We start from the raw sequence: 17,174 nt of genomic DNA, 5'->3' as shown, positions 1-17,174 counted from the left end.
CATGGAAAAATACAGCTGTAGGCGAACCGGATTTTTACCAATGGCAAAGATCCTCTCATTTGTAATTCCCATTTTTCTTTTCTTTTCTAGGGTCCCTTCTGGCCTCTAAATTAATTCTGGTCCTTCCTATAACTACAACCATTTTTCTTTAGCCTTTCCAATTCTGCAAATGTCAGTCTCTAACAAACCCCAGCCCTTCCCAGCTGGCCACAATGAACACAGAATCACAGGCTGCACCACATGGCCTCCCAAACAATCCTAACTCAGAGGAGACAGGGGATGATTTCTCAAGGGGGGCTGGAAATTATGCTTCTGCCATCTTTAACTTTTGACTTCTAGTACAGTGGGTGGTGGAAGGTTGTTTTTCCAAATCAGATCAAACCCTCCCTCCGCATTCTCCATGCATGAGCACAGTGTCTCCAGAGTTGATAACCTGCTTCCCGGACTCCCAGGCCTGAGGACACCCGGCCATCACTCCAGCCCGTCAGTGAGGCCTGACTCTCTCATTCTGTTTCTGCAACTGCAGTCATTGTTTTACGTTTGTTGCAATCTACTCTACTTTTCCCCTTGTTTCTTTGTTCATCTTCCCTGCTGGCTCGCTCTGTCTTTTCCACTTTACATAATTTCAATATCTTCCCAGTTTACTCTCTGTGACTCTTCCTAATCAAACCACAAAATGCACACTTCAAACAGGCTTATAACAATTGCTGTATTGCTGACCAATTTTCTTCTCTGCTCTTAATTTAAAAAACTGTATCTGAGAGGCTTTTCATTTTCCTCTTAAAACTTGAAAATTTAAATTGGGCCTATTTACCTATCCACTTAGCTGAATTTTTACAATTTCATCCAAATCCAAATGCTGATTCACTTTATAAACCTTAATAACTAATCTATTTATTTTATTGAATCAAAGTAAAAAAGTTATAGCTGAAGTTTCCAGATAATCTATATTATTTATACAAAACACAGCAGTCTAAACATGGTTTGCATTTAGAGACACATCCTCTTTCCTTAATCCTCCAAATTAATCATTAATCCTAATTCTAATATTCAAGATAAAATGGAAAAATTGTTATATCATAACATAGAATTGGAACATTTCTGACAAATAAACCAGATAAAGAATTAGATCTTACTAAGTTGTTAGAACTTAACTTTCTTCATTTATAAAGGTGTTCATTCATGTGACATGCAGAGCGGCCTTATCTGCACAGCAGTTGTACAGGTTCCACACTGTAAGTCAGAGAGATCCTTCAGAGATCATCATTTCCCATGACAGCCTATCACTGAGCATCTTTCCAGTCCTGCTGTTCCCTCTGGGCCTGTACCGCATCATTCTAACCTCCTACTCAAGTTATCTTTAGCCCCTCCTCATTATAATTGGACTGTCCTCACTCTAAACCTCAAGAGAGCTATTTTAACAACCCCTCCCCAACTTCTTCACCCACCCATTTAGTTGTATACTTACTAAAAATAATACTAATACTGGTTATTTTCAAAATTGTTTATCCTAATTGCACTGGTTATTGCAAATATGCAGCTTTATTAAATATTATGTAAACCAATATGAAGAAAGATATGTAATATTTCTTTAAAAACAAGCTGAATGTTTTAGAAAGACTTGAAAATGATACAAGTCGTAGTTCAAACTGCTGTAAAAAAAGTACCAGACTGAGTAGCTTAATATACAGACATTTATTTCTCACATTTCTGGAGACTGGGAAGTCCAAGATCGAGGTGCCAATAGATTCAGTGTCTGGTGAGGGCCCACTTCCTGGTTCAGAGACAGCCATCCTATGTCCTCATGTAGCAGAAAGGAAGAAGTAACTCTCTGGAGTCTTTTTTATAAAGGTACTAATCTCGTTTATGGCGATTCAGTCTATGGCAGTACACGTCCAATAAAAATTCTTGAATTCCATTCAGGTAATACAACTGTAAAAACTAAGACAATTTACTGAAGTTTAGAATTGTCTTTCAGAGTGTCCTACAATGGTCTTTAAGATCTTGCATCACAAAAAGTAAAAATTTTATGTTATTCTTACCTGATGCACTGTGATAATGGTGTACACAAGAAAGAAAATGTGAAACTCAAAGTAGTGGATGCATATTCAGAAAAAAAGCATTGTTCCAAAATCAACAGATTGGCTAATAAATGTACAATTGTATGACTCAATTTAAAAGAATATGTTTAAAATATGTCTTTTTTCTGATTCTTGACTTCAACTGACTTTCTTGCTTAATCAACCAATTCTTTTTGCCTAATTGTTTAGGATAAAAGATCATCTTTATCTTTAAAAAGTGGATGAGACCTTTTGGGGGCAGATGTCAGATGTAATATATGCACTTACTTTTACCTGCTCCAAAAAAACCTAAATAAAAGGCATAAGCGAAAAAGGAGAAAGAAAAATGGAAATAGAGACAACAGAAAAAAGAAATGGATGGTAGGAAGCAGGTGGACAAATTATAGCTAACTGAACAAATCTCAGAAAGATAATCTGAATAATCAGTGAGAGAAATTAAGAAACAATGCAATGTGCAGAACTTTCCAGAAATAAGAAAAACAAGACAAAGAAGATAGACGGGATTATAAAAAAGATGGCCAATCTGTGAAGTACACATATGAATAAGAATTTCAGGAAAAGATAACTATCCAGGCAAAGCACTCTTCAAAAATTAATTTCCTAGTAATGAAGGGCATGAGTTTCCCAAATGAAAGTGTGAGCTGAATATCTAGCTAAATGGATTAAGGTTGATATGCACAGAGACTCGGCATCATATAATTTCAGAACACTATGGATAAGGAATCATAAAGAACTCAGATTTCATAATAGTGACGCTGGATGCTGGAAAACAATGGTGAAAGGGTTTAAAAATTCTGTGGGAAAATATCTAGCCCATAATTTTATACCGAGTCAAAACTATCAATCAAGTGAAGATCAAAATGAAGACACATTTCACATACCAATCATATATGCTTTCTCAAGAAACTAATGAAGGATGTGTCTTTCCAAAATAGGAAACCAACACAGATTCAAGTAACAGGAGACCCAACATGGGGGAGAGTGAAGAGAATCTCCAAGGAATTGATAAGGCAAAAGCTCAGCATAACAGCTGAATATCAAAAGTAAATACTATCAAAATGAATAAATAAATAAATAAATACTCTCATATAATTTCAGGATAAAAGCCAAAGAAAAAATTTTCAGAAGAATAAATTAGTAAAATATCTCCTGAGTCTGGATGTTTGGGGAATAACTGAGATTGAATTTTTAACATATACATAGGATAGTAAGCAACTGAAAAAAAAACTATGAACTCTATAGAAAAGAAAAAATCACATGAGCAAGGAAAAATCATATAGTATACATGGCTCAACTGTGAATAGCTTTACGTAACCATAATAATGTAAATACTAAATATTGATCCTGCTAACATTACTGTGTTTTATTAGCAAACTTGGGGGGATCAAGAGTGCATGTGCATTCAAGGAGGAAGGAGGAGAGACAGTCAAATCCTCATTTATCCAATGGGAGAAGTCAATAGTTAATGGCAAACTGAAAGATAAATAAATTGTAATACAAGTACAATTTTTAGAGATAATGAGTTAAAACAAAAAGATCCAACTAAGTGAGGTGAAGAACTGTTTGCTTCTCTAAGCCACAGACATATCTAACTTTAATAAATATGAAAATGGTGGTGGGAGGGTGATGAATGAATTGTTGATATTCTTTCTTCAAAAAGTTCTTTCAATTGTTGTATTTACTTGAAATTTTTTTTTTTTTTTTTTTTGGTAAGAGGTCTTATTTAAATTCTTTAGGTACGGTCTGCCCACTACCCTCTGACTTTCACATAACTATATATACATCGCACAACTGATAACCATTTGTACTGTATATTATCTGTCTGTATCTCCCACTGAAGCTGTGAAGTCCTAGAAGGTTTGAATTCTATTTTGTTATTCAGGCACCTGGAACACTGCTTATTTCACAATAAGATATCAATATAAATATACTTTTGTTGAATGATTGAATGAATGAGGTATGAGAAAGACTGAATTTATTTTCTGGGGAAAATCGCCACACTTCTATTATGAGAATTAAGTAAGTATTGCCAAAGAATAGTCTCTTACATAATTCTACATCAAATCTTTATGATGACTTCATTTTCAAATGATGTCCTCTATGTCTCAGTCAATCACTGTAGCCACTGAAGTTATCATGAATGCTTTCTTTCTATTAAATAAGGGACTCAAAATCATCTATTGTCGGACATCTTCACCCATAAATGATGATTTATATTCATAAGTATTTTTTAGGTAAAGTCTGAGCCATTCACACAATACATATACCAAACAAACACTTGACTGTTTTCTGACCAGGTTGCTGCTTTGGAAAGAAATCTGTATTATTTACTTCTATTTCAGGCTTCTTGGGAATCATTCTAGGCATGCTTAGTTAACAATAATTCACAAACTGAACACAATATTCCCACCACAGTACCTCCTAGATAGTAGAATTAAAGACAAATTGTATCTTCTACCTAAATCTAAATGAATTCTGAATAATTTTCAGCAAAATGAACTGTAATCTATATATAAAATATTGTTTTTAAAATGTAACTATATTGGACACTAAAGTAATAGGGCCTGAGCTCATCTGGAAATTTTGGTTTCCATTGTGTACTGGCTATTATAAAGACTGGTGGATGATAATCTAAATGGTATATAGCTCATATCCATTGGTACATCTTATGGTATATCACAAATAAATAAATTTCTGATGGCATCATAAAGTTTAAAGGAAGATTTATTTAATTAAGCAAACATAATTTAAAACAAGAAACAAGTGGAAAAAACTTCTAAAATACCTCTTTCCTCAGCTCATTAACTGAGCTCTTTGATGAAAGCCTTTGTGCCTGCCTAGGAGGCCAGCATAGCTCTTCACTTTGGAATGGTGACCTAGATAGAGCTGGAGCAGCCACACTGCTTCCTGTACTCCAGCTGTAAAAGTCAAAATCTGTAGGAATTTTACAAAAATGTAGCACCATTACATTACTGTAGTAGATAAAATAGGATATACTTGCATAGCTCTCAGTGTATACAGGTGAACTTCTAAGTGCTCTGCAGATACTCATTCATTTAATCTCCCCCGAACCAATGAGGTACTATTACTACCCCCATTTCACAGATGGGGTAACTGAGGCACAGAAATCTTCAGTGTCTCGCTGAAGCTCCAACAGCCTGTGAGTGGCACAATCAAGATCTGAACTCCAAGCCTGGCCCCAGAGTCCACACTTTCAACCACTAAGTCAAGATGGGAAGAAATTCAAGCTTTAAAAAAAATGTAGTACCTAAGAGAGCAAAAATAAATATATGCTTAAATATAAGATGAGGGAACTTCAATGACCCTTGTCCCTTTGCATTAGCCTCTAAAATTGCCTGATCTGAGTGGAAACTTACTTGACCACTTGCAACAGAAATCAAATTATCCATCTATTTTAGAAGGACTCAGGTGCTTTTTAGTTTTAGGAGTGATGTCTGACATCGTATAGTTAGCATTCCTAAATACTGAAGGCTTCAAATGCAAGTCTGCATAAGTAGAAACAGAAGGTTCTTCCATCTGTGGAAAGTGAGTGGTAGTTGAAGGTGTGAGGAAAGAGAAAATTTTTTGAATAGCATTTGTAGAGAATTTGAGACCAAAATGTATTTCACGTATTTTTGTCTCCCCTTTTCTAGAAATTGCTCATTTGACATTTTTTCTCAACTCTTGAGAAAGAAAAATCATTGAACGGAAAGGAATGCTTAAAAGAAACTATTAAAATATGATTAATGTGCACATGTGAATTTAGAGAATAAACCATGATAGGATTGACAAACTTTTTTTGTAAACACAAAGTATTTTAAGCTTTGTGGGTCACATGATCTTCATTGCAAGTACTTAACTCTTCCATTGTAGGGTGAAAACAGCCATAGACAACAGGTTAACAAATGACCATGGCTATATTTCAGTGAATATTTACAAAAACGGGCAGCAGACTAGCCAGTAGCCAGTTTCCCTGATAGAGAAGATTTGATCAATAAGGATATACATTTATGCTTTGTGATCTCTCTTGAGACTTTGTTTTCATTTTTTATATAATAATGTGATAATATATCCTATACCTACTACATGCCATTTTGCAAATAAATATAAATATTTAGAGAAGACACATGAACAAAAGTAATTCTGCTTTTGAAAAATCTCCTTTCATCAAGGTCCATATTCCTGGTAGAATTCTTATTTAGCATATTGCCCATATTCTGTTCAGCGTCAGCAAAAGTAATACTATTTGCTTAATATAATTACCCTTCTGATTTGCTTTCTGTTTTTTATATGAAGTATATACATTTTTTTCCTCAGAATGATTTATTTCTTCTTTAAAATACTGATTGAAAAATGTATTATTTAAAGTCCAAGAAACCAAACGACTTTCTAGAACAATTGTCATTTTAACCAGGGAATTTTATTGTACTCAGAATTTATAAAAGGCTAAAGTTCACTCTTAAACTAAAAAGTATTAAAGTCAAAACAAATTGTATGAGTAACAAAGTCATTTATTTTACTTACACATATTTATATGGGCCTATCTTATCTCCTGTTGGAAAATTCTTGGTTCTTTGCTAGTTCACTCATTCATTCCTTTATTCATGTTGTCATTCCAGTACATGCATGGCCAACAACTTCATCATAGGCTAACTATGCAGGCAGCTACTATAATCATTTGTTGTGCTTGGATATGTGGTATATAACCAAACCTGTGGTATTAGCATAAGATATATTAAGAGTCTTACTATTGTTTAGAAATGAGTTTTCAAGAAACCAAAATTTAGTAAAGGGCTATAAATATAGGTGGGAAAAATAATAAAATTGTCAACAAGTCCACATTTCATTCTCAAGCATTTGTTCAATACCTACTATATTCAGAGGGCTGAAGCAATCAAAGAAAGGAATGTAGCTATTGAGCCACGAATATAAGATTCAAGTCTTTCCCCTACCACTCTTCTGAGATAACATATGGGAAGACTGTTCAACTCAAGTACTTCTCTTGCCAGAGATGTAATCTAATTGAGTGGATCCAGAGAAGAGAGACTAAAATGATTAAAAGAATGATGGGATTCATTTTATGAGAACAGATTGCAGTAGCTAAAGTTTACTAAGTACCAACAAGGGGAAACAGTATGTTGTTTACCACTAAAGTACTGCCTTCTGATGAATTATTTAACAGGATTAGAGAAGCAAAAGATGAAAATAAGTAAAAGATTGAACCTAGTCTTTCACTGTAGGCAAAATTATGGGAGAAAATGAAATCACAATGATTCCGGTTTTATTTCATGTTTTATATATTAGATGTTACAAAACAAGACACAAAATTCTTCCCTTGCCAGCACTAACTTGTAAAGAAATAGGACAAAACATGCCCAGTGTGACTAAGGGACTAACTGATTGGTGAGAATAATAGAGGAGCCCAGGGAAGGAAATAGTCTTCCTCACCACCCCATCTACCACAAAATCATGATTTAGGGTCGGCATACGTTCATGACAACAGTGACAGAAGGAAACTTCCACTTTCTCTTTCTCAAGATCTGTGGTTGTTCTGGAAGCTGCATAGGTTTGCTCTGCTGTCACCTGTGACAACCAGAAGACTGCCACTGACACCCTTTATTGAGGAGAATATGGCAACATTGTGAAGAGTAATATTTGGGTTCTCCTCATAGTTCTGAAATCCCTGCTGACAAAGCCTCCCGGAATCCCCCTTCGCCTACCCAGCTCCTGTATCTCCCCAGTTCTGCTTGGAAACAGCTCATTTTCTAAGGAGATAGATTTGCCTACAGGATATGAGGATTTTTTTTTCTCCTTTTCATTTGTTCTAGAGAGCAAAGTTCACCTGTTATCGACTCTTTCTATAAACTTAACTAAGCAACACGTAGAAAACAATGTAACTTCCTGAAAAAAGTTTGCAGCAATTATGTAGAACTGATAAAAAAAACTAGTTCAAAATGATATTAATTTAGCATTTTCAATTATTGCACATATCCACAAGCATTCATAAATTTAGTACAAACTAGTTAAATGAAGTCAATCGTGAATGTAGAAGCATGAAATCCTGAGTTCAAAGACACATAAGAAGCTTGCAGTCACATATGAGTTAAAAATAATTGCAAAAAAGCCAGAGATATATTTAAGAAAAGACAGGGAGTGCCCCAGAATACATTTTTCATTAGAACCATTAATTTAACAGATCTGATGGCTGGTGGTGTCCATGTTTCCTTCTCTTACTGATGACATCATTCTAATTACTGGGATAGTGTTCTCTGGAACTCTCCATGGTACAGTCGTGAGAGAATTAGAGTGAAAAAAGGCAAATAACATCTTAATATTATTATTAAAGTAATTTTGATTCCACCACATTTCCGAAGGGCCTGGGGGCATCCGGGGGTTCTGGACCACAGTAAGAACTGCTGCTCTAGTGAAATAGTTCCAGATGAAACCTTGTTCCTTAAAAGCAAATCACCTAATTTTCTTTATCTTTGATCCTTTACATGCAAAATGAGGTGGGAGGCAAGATGAATTCTCATGTTCCTCCTAACTCTAATGTTCTGTGATTCGGTAGACATTCAAGAAAGGGAAACCCACCCGCAGTTCCCTACACTTACTTATGCTCTTATTCCAAGTTCTATGTGCCCCCTCATTCCCATGCTGTAACTGTCATAACAGGAAACTGACCTTATAAGTTAATTCCAACTAAGCACCCAACATGACTAAGTTCCCAGGTGCAAACTGTAAAGTTTCTGTGTGTAGAGTATCTGGAATATAAAAAATGATGGCATTCCTAAAAGCAATGTGGGATCTGAGACAGAAGGACATTCATGGAAAAACTGGTGAAATACAAATTTTCTAATAGTACTGTACCACCATCAGTGTACAGTGATACCACCTCGACCCTGACCATTTACAATATGTTAATCTCCTTTCCCTCTATTCTCTCAGGCTTATTTAGCCTTCTTCAAAAGAAGTTGAAAGTTTTTCCTAGTTTGAGCAAAACTTTACTCTGTCTCAAACATAAGAGACCTTTTCAGATTCACATCTTATGTTTAATAGTATAAAAGACTTCAAATTTCTTATACTTTAATTGTAATAATGCCTACTCACATCATTAGAAATATAGTAAGTTGAACTGTGTTAATTATGATTTCATGCCAATAGAAGGCTTGAAAGAAAACAGTCTGTAATCTAATTCACAATGTACACCGGCATAATTTTTTAACTGAGTGCTATTCACATTTGAACCTGAATCGCCATAAAAGATAAGGCATTCAGTTACATATTTATTGCTTCCTACTTGCTTTAACCAGCCAGACATATGATCTGACACTTAAAAGTTCCTATCACTTTTAATTTTATGTTCATAAAACATAAGAGTCAAAAGTATGTAACTTAAGTAAATGTGTGTCAAAAAATGGATGACCCAGCTCACAAGTCCCTGATTTACAGATGACCAGTCCTTCCCCACTCTTCATTGCTCCCGTCACTCCCCAGAGAATCTGTATGGGAAACCTCAGCCCTGGAAGTATTGATTTTGAACTGGAAAACAACAATGCACAGAGTGAGGAGAGCATTTCCTAACCAAGCAGCAAGGGGAAAACCTCTTTTTATTGCCCTTCAGTTTATTGTGTTCTGCAAATATTACATTTTTTGCAAATTGAACATTTATGGCAACCCTGCATTGAGCAAGTCCACCAGCACCATTTTTTCCAATAGCATTTGCTCACTTCATGTTTCTGGTCACATTTTGGTCATTCTCACAACAGTTCAAACTTTTTAATTATTACTATATTTGCTCTGGTCATCTGGGATCAGTGATCTCTGGTGTTACTATTATCACTGTTTTGGGGCCCAGTGAACCATGCCCACATAAGATAGCAAGCTTTAATTATAAAAGTTGTGTGTGTTCTAAGTGCTCCACTGACTGGCCATTCCACCATCTCTTTTCCTCTCCTTAGGCCTCCCTGTTCCCTGAGATACAACAATATCGAAATCAGGCCAAGCAATAACCCTACAATGGCTTCTAATGATTCAAATGAAAGGAAGAATTGCATGTCTCTCACTTCAAACCAAAAGCTAGAAATGATTAAGCCTAGTGAGGAAGGCACATTGAAACCTAAGATAAGTTGAAATCTGGTTTCTTAGGCCGACAGTTAGGCAAGTTGTGAATGCATAGAAAAGGTTCTTAAAAGAAATTCAAAGTGTTACTCCAGTGAACACATGAATGATTAGAAAGCCAAACAGCCTTACTGTTAATGTGAAGAAACTGTCAGTGGTCTGGATGGAAGATCAAACCAGCCATAACATTCCCTTAAACTGAAGCTTAATGCAGAGTGAGGCCCTAACTCTCATCAGTTCTATGAAGGCTGAGAGAGGGGAGGAAGCTGCAGAAGAAAAGTCTGAACCTAGTTGGTTTGTGAGCTTTAAGGAAGGAGCTGCCTCAGTAACAGAAAAGTTCAAGGTGAGGCAGCAGGTGCTGATGTAGAAGCTGCAGCAAGTTACCCAGAAGATCCGGCTGAGAGAGTTCATGAAGGTGGCCATGCTCAACAACAGATTTTCAATGTAGATGAAATGACTTTCTCTTGGAAGTTGTCATCTAGGATATTCACAGCTGGGAAGGAGAATTTAATGCCTGTCTTCAAAGCTTCAAAGGGCAGGTTGACTCTCTTTTTACGAGCTAATGAAGCTGGTGACTTTCAGTTGAGGCCGATGCTCACTGGCCTTTCTGAAAATCCTAGGGCTCTTACTAAGTATGCTGAACCGACTCTGCCAGTGCTCTGTCAGTGGAACAACAAAGCCTGGATGACAGTCCATCTGTTTACAGCATGGGTTACTGTTTATTTTAAGCCCGCTGTTGCGACCTACTACTCAGAAAAAAAATATGCCTGTATTTCATATTACTGCTCATTTGCAATGTGCCTGGTTACCCAAGAGCTCTGACGAAAATGTACAATAAGAATAATGTTATTTTCATATCTTTTAACATGACATCGATCCCGCAGCCCAGGGATCAAGGAGTGATTTTGACTTTCAAATCTTATTTTTAAGAAATACATTTCAAAAGGCTATAGGTGCCACAGACAGTGATTCCTCTGATAGATCTGGACAAAATTAATTGAAACCCTCTTGGAAAGGATTCACTATTTGAAATGCCAGTAAGAACATTCATGATTCATGGAGAAGGGGTCAAAATATCAACATTAACAGGAGTTTGGAAGAAGTTGATTCCAGCCCTCACGGATGACTTTGAGGGTTTCAGCACCAGCGGTGGAAGTAACTGCAGACGTGGTGGGAACAGTAAGAGAACTAGAACTACAAGTGGAGCCTGAAGATGAGACTGAATTGCTGCCATCTCGTGACAAACTTTCATGAATGAAGAGTTGCTTCATAAAGGATGAGCAAAGAAAGTGGTTTCTTGAAATGGAATCTACTCCCGTTGAAGATATTGTGAAGATTAATGAAATGACAAAAAAAGGATTTAGAATATTATACAAGTAGGTGACCAAGCAGCGGGAGGGTTTGAGAGGATTAACTCCAACTTGAACGAAGTTCTACTGTGGGAAAAATGCTTTCACAGCATTGCAGGCTGCAGAGAAACTGTTGGTGAAAAGGCAGTCAATGCAGCAAACTTCATAGTTGTCTTGTTTTTAAAAACTGCCACTGCCATGCAACCTTCAGCATCCACCACCCTGGTCAGTTAGCAGCCATCAAAATCAAGACCCTCACCAGATTATGACTCACTGAAAGCTCAGATGTGCTTTCCATATTTTCTTATTCTTATTTTTAACTAGTCACTAACTGGAAATGTGTAAGCTGAATCTCACAATGACTAATGTTTCTGAAGCCTGTCTAAATAAATGGTAACCACTAAAATTTCAAAATAATTGCTGAGTCACACATGACTCACACAGCAGAGACTAGTCAAGGGATGACTTATAGAGAATTATTACTAATATTAGAGAAAGGTTAACTCTGTGAATGAGAAATTTAGAAGACTCTATCTCTAGCTATTGAAGTTTTCTTCAATATAAGCAGAAAATATTTTTCTCTGTGAAATCAAAAGCAAACAGCAACATTTATTTATAATAGATGAAAATATAAATGAGTTGACAATTCAATATTAGCTAAGTACCAAAGAATATGGACTAATGTAAAGACTTCAGCTCTACAGCCAATGCTTTGAAAAATAGTAGCCACAAGAAAAAGAACAGACTAGCAGCCTGAACCGCGAAAGATACGGAAACATATAAGCATTCGCAGTGAAGATCTATGTGCTCTTAGCACATTGTGCTTTCTATTTCATTTAGTTACTAGCTCAACCAATATTTCGAAATATCAATTCTCTATGAGGTACTACCAGGTGTTGTAGAGAGACAAAGATAACCAAATCCAGGTCTGGCCTAGAAGAATTATCCACTTGGCAGGAGCAAAGAAGCATTTATTAATTACCTTAACCCAAAGTGGAGTGCTAACTACACCAGAGATACAGATTTTTTCAGCTAAATAAAACAAAAGCATTCAAGGGAAAAGAGGTTCATAAAAAGCTCTATGGAGGAGTTAGTCCTGAAGGCAGCCTTGACACGATGACGTGTGGGATTCATGCTTACTGTACAGATGAGGGGAAGCAGTGAAGCCAAAGCCCTGGGCTAGCTATGCACAGAAAAATCAGGAGGATTCTCCATCTAGTGGTGCATGAAGGAATGCAGAGAGAAACATGTGGTACAGATTTTGATTTTCAAAGACTTATCTTACATGCCATGAGAGGCTTTCAAAGTGTTGGTAGTTTTGTTATCAATTTAAGCAAGCTGTTAAATTTAGTTAGAACTGTGTACTACAGAGATTTACTGAGGGGCCTATTTTTATAATGTGAATTCACTGGAGCATTAAGGCAGGAGATTGGAGAGTAGAGACCTTAATCAGAAAACGTTTGTAGCTGCACAGGTGACAAGAATGGTCAGGAGAATTCTAAAAAGGCACGCAGAATTCCCAGCTCTTGGTTTACACCCACCTTCTCTCCCAGTTACTCAGGCAAACACTAATTTAGGTGTTGCTGTGAAAGGCATTTGTGATGTAGTTAAGGTTTCCTATTCACTGATCTTAAGGTAGGGAAACCATCCTGGAGTGCCTGGCCTATCACTGAGTCCTGTAAATCTGTGTCTAGGGTCAGACACAGGGAAGTTAGACAGTGAAAGGCTGAGAGGGATTCAGCAAGAGAAGATGTTCCATGACTGGCTCTGAAGATGGAAAGGGCTAATACTTGGCAAGGAAAGCCTGTGGCCTCTGGGAGCTGAGAATGGCCCCTATGCAACAACCAGCGAGGAAATGGAGTCTTCAGTCTCCTAACGAAAATGAATTTGATGCTGTCCACAAGCTAAGTTTGGAAGTGATTTGTCCCAGTGTTTCTGTACAAAAGCTCAGCCTGGCCAACATCTTGATTTCTGCCTCGTGGTACTTTAAGCCCAGAACTCACATGCCAGGATGTCTAACCTACAGAAGCTGATACCATAATGTATATTATTTTAAGCCTCTAAATTTGTGGTAATTGGTTAGCAGCAACAGAAATAGTAACAGTAATGAGATGGAGTACTTTATGTCATTTTGAAGGACCTGCTTTTTACTGAACCAAGTATTCAGCTCCACATTTAGGGTAGACAGCATTTTGGGACCTGCTTGTCCAGGTCAGCTTCATAGGCTAAGAATATATGTCAGTAAACTTCAATCATTAGAGACCTGCCTAGAGATTTACAGATGAGTGGCTTATTTTTAACCTCTTAAAAATTATTCACTCAACAAGCAAAAGTTGAGAGTTGAAAATTATCATATAAATTAATTTAATTAACTCATAAGGAGTAATACAAGTGATTAAGCTTTGGAGTTAAGATAACTGGATGTATTGTTGTTTGGGCCATGGAATAATAAACAAGTACCTTGATTTCATTTTACTTTCTTTATCTGTAATATGGAAACAACTGCTGTATTATTACTTCACAGTATTGTTACCAGGACCAAACTTACTAAAATATACAAAGAAATTTATAAACTGTAAAACAGTTCACAGATTTTAACTATGATTATTATTGGACTAGTCATATTTTTCAACAGAGCATAGATTCTCAGGGCAGTTAAATGAGCCTGAAACACAGTTGTGGAGAAAGTGAAGGTTCCTGTGCCCAGGATCCTCACCTGGCCCTGGTCGGCTTGCTCACTACACACATGGGCAATACACTGTTATTGACTCTGTATAAAGAGCTCCACCCAGTGCTCTGGGCGACATGGTGGCAGGGCTGCACGGGTGCAAGACACAAGAGGCTGGAGTGGTGGCAGCACCAAGGACAGAGACTGAGATGGCTGCGGGACTGGAGAGGCCCAGAGGCAGAGACTGGCTTGCTATGTGCAGACTCACTCTGAGTGGATGGGATTCTAGTGACTGACCTGCCACCACGGGAATAAAGTTGGGTATAACCTTTTCACCCCAAGAATGTTCCACTGTCATTTTTTCAGTCTCATAGTGAACTTGTCAGGGAAAACCCATTGGCAAGACAATGATTGCAAAAATTATTTAAATTTTACATTATTTCTGGTTAAAATCAACAGTATATTTAAAATATTTAAAACATGTACATCATAGAACTACAGAAAGATACAAAAGACCATTTGCTAAGTAAAGAAAGTGGTATCTTATCCTAATAAAAAGAAATTGATAATCAGACTGTAAGTCTGGGGAAAGGAAATCCTGGGGCAAAATACCTCTAAAAACTGAAATCAAAGGGAGAAATAAAGTTTAAAACCCATTTATTGGCTTACAAACTGCAGTCCAGCACCATCTCTCTCCCTGCTCTGAAAGAAGCAGGCAAGAAAGCCAGCCCCTCCCCTTAAACTCTCAGGTTCAGACACACCCTCAGTTGCCCAGGTAATTATCCACTGACATGGAGATGAACTTCTCTGCACCCCTGAGGATATGCAAATACACTAAAGCCAGGCGAGATATTCTGGAAATGTTACAGTCTTACCCACAGGTCACCCCTCCAGAAATCTCGCCTTACAATCTACTTGTTTCCCTTCTTCCGCAATGGTCCCTGGGCGAGAAAACTGGAGCACTGTGACCTGACTAATGACATAACAATAGTAACAACAATAAAATCATGACAATCCTCATACCGGAAGATTCAGCTAGATTCAAAGTCTTATGCAGATTAAGTCCTCAGCTCATCCATTCCACAGGCGGGCAGTAGCTGAAGGTTCAGAGCAATCATCACGCAGCAGCTGCAGCCAGGGGGCACATTCAGGCCACAAGGACTATAGGAGAAAATAACCTTAAGAGCGATAAGATACATGTTTTAATGACACCAGCATAAGCAAATCTTGTCCAACAGGAAGGATACAGGCAAGAAGAGAGGTCTTGTGATTAAACAGTGGCAGGAATGGGATCTCGTCCTGGTCTAGTATACTAGACTTTCAACCCCCTCCCTGTGCGAGTTACAGATGGGTCTATATACAGGGCTATGGGAGGTACATGCACTGGCTATAAAGATAAAACAAAACTTCCCTGCAAGATGCTCTTACCTCCTGGACGTTTTGGGCACACTACTGTGACCTTTGGGGGCCATTCAGCTGTTATTCCAGGAATACACAGGAGGCCAGCTTCCAGGCCTTTCCCCCAAGGTGCCAGAAGGGCCAGCCATTGCTGGTCCATGTGTCAAAATGTCCAGGGCCAGGTCCATTCAACAGTGTCTCCTGGGCATAACGCAGTAGGGATTGGCAGCAAGACGTTGCTCAGTTGGCCATATCTTGGCTTCAATAACTCTTCTTTGGTTTGGACGTACAATTGTATAGGAGAGGCAACAAGGTGTGTGAGCATATCCACAGGGCTCAAAGCTCCTCTATGTGGCTTCTCATTCAAATGCCACAGCACTGTCCATAGGTGAACTGACCAACCCCAGGGACTATTGGTATCCAACTTCAGGCCAGATTTCAACAAACCGTTGTACCTCTCTATCATGCCTGCCCCGATAGGATTATATGGTACATGAAATTTCCACTTTATTCCTAATTGCTGTACCCATTCTTGTAATGCATGTCCAGTAAAGTGGTTGCCTTGATCACTCAATCACTTGCAACCAGCCATAGGCTGCAGAGAGATGCTCCAGGCCCTCCTCAGTGGTTTGCTGATCTACATGATGTGCAGGAAAAGCAACGAACAGTCCAGTAGCCGTGTCCACACAAGTCATAGCATACTGATATCCTTCTGATATGGGCAGAGGGTTTCGGCTACCAATGGCTCAAAAGTAAGTTCTTCCTGCTTTCTACTGGTATAAGTCACTGGCCCCAGTAAGTGTTGGAGTTCTCCACTTAAGGGGCTAGTATAGAGGACACTGCACTGCTGTAAATATGCGCCCTCATTTAGCCAGTGTACGTCTATGCCACGCCACTCCATGGCCTTTGGGCCCATTCTCACACCCACCCCGCAAGGGGATAGGTGGTTATTATCTTGGTTGGAGCTATTCCAGCGATTGGTTCCATAACCAGCAAGGCATGGTACACAGAAGCCAATTGCTTCTCTATCAAGATGTACCGGACCTCTGCTCCTTCCCATCGTTGTCATCAGAATCCAATAGGTTGGTGTGTCCCTTCAAGCCACTGCCAAAGACCCCATCCATAACCATCTTCGGTTACATGAACATCGAGTTCACAGGGCCTTGATGAGTCTGTTACATTCAAGGCCTGTAGGGCCTTGACTGCACGCTTGGCAGCAGCAAAAGCAGCTGCACATGTCTCATCCCAGTCCCACGTGACACCCTTTCATACCAACCGGTATAAGGGCTTCAGAATTTGTGCCAAGTGCGGGATAAACACACTCCAGTAGTCCAAAAGACCCCAAAACTCTTGTAATACTGCCACAGTGGTAAGGGTGGGGAAAGTCTGGACCTTGTGTATAACTGCTTCAGGAACAACTCTATTTTTACCCAACCAGACAACCCCCAAGAACTTCACGGACAAACCAGGTCCCTGAAATTGGTGCTGTTCACAGCCCATCCTTTTTCCTGTAGATGTTAGATGTTGCAACAGTCTAGGAACTGCCCCTCCTAAATCTGA

General features: G+C 38.2%; 1 protein-coding gene across 4 annotated transcripts in view; it reads right to left on the bottom strand.

Moving 5' to 3' along the window:
- Positions 1 to 4,787: 4,787 nt before the first annotated feature.
- LOC118927729 (uncharacterized) overlaps positions 4,788 to 17,174 on the bottom strand; it is a 51,677-nt gene continuing 39,290 nt past the window's right edge. For 2 of the 4 annotated variants that reach the window (XR_008994485.1, XR_008994480.1), the window contains exons 3-4: positions 15,240 to 17,170; positions 4,788 to 6,793 (exon numbers count right to left, since the gene is read on the bottom strand). The gene's annotated coding sequence lies outside the window, so the exon portion shown is untranslated. The remainder of the gene's footprint in view (positions 6,794 to 15,239; positions 17,171 to 17,174) is intronic. The other 2 variants (XR_008994481.1, XR_008994482.1) reach the window with 2 other exon arrangements.

This window comes from Manis pentadactyla, chromosome 16, assembly GCF_030020395.1.
Source record: "Manis pentadactyla isolate mManPen7 chromosome 16, mManPen7.hap1, whole genome shotgun sequence".
Lineage (NCBI taxonomy): Eukaryota > Metazoa > Chordata > Mammalia > Pholidota > Manidae > Manis > Manis pentadactyla.
The sequence above is the reverse complement of the archived record's forward strand: the minus strand, read 5'-3'. Positions and strand labels throughout refer to the sequence as shown.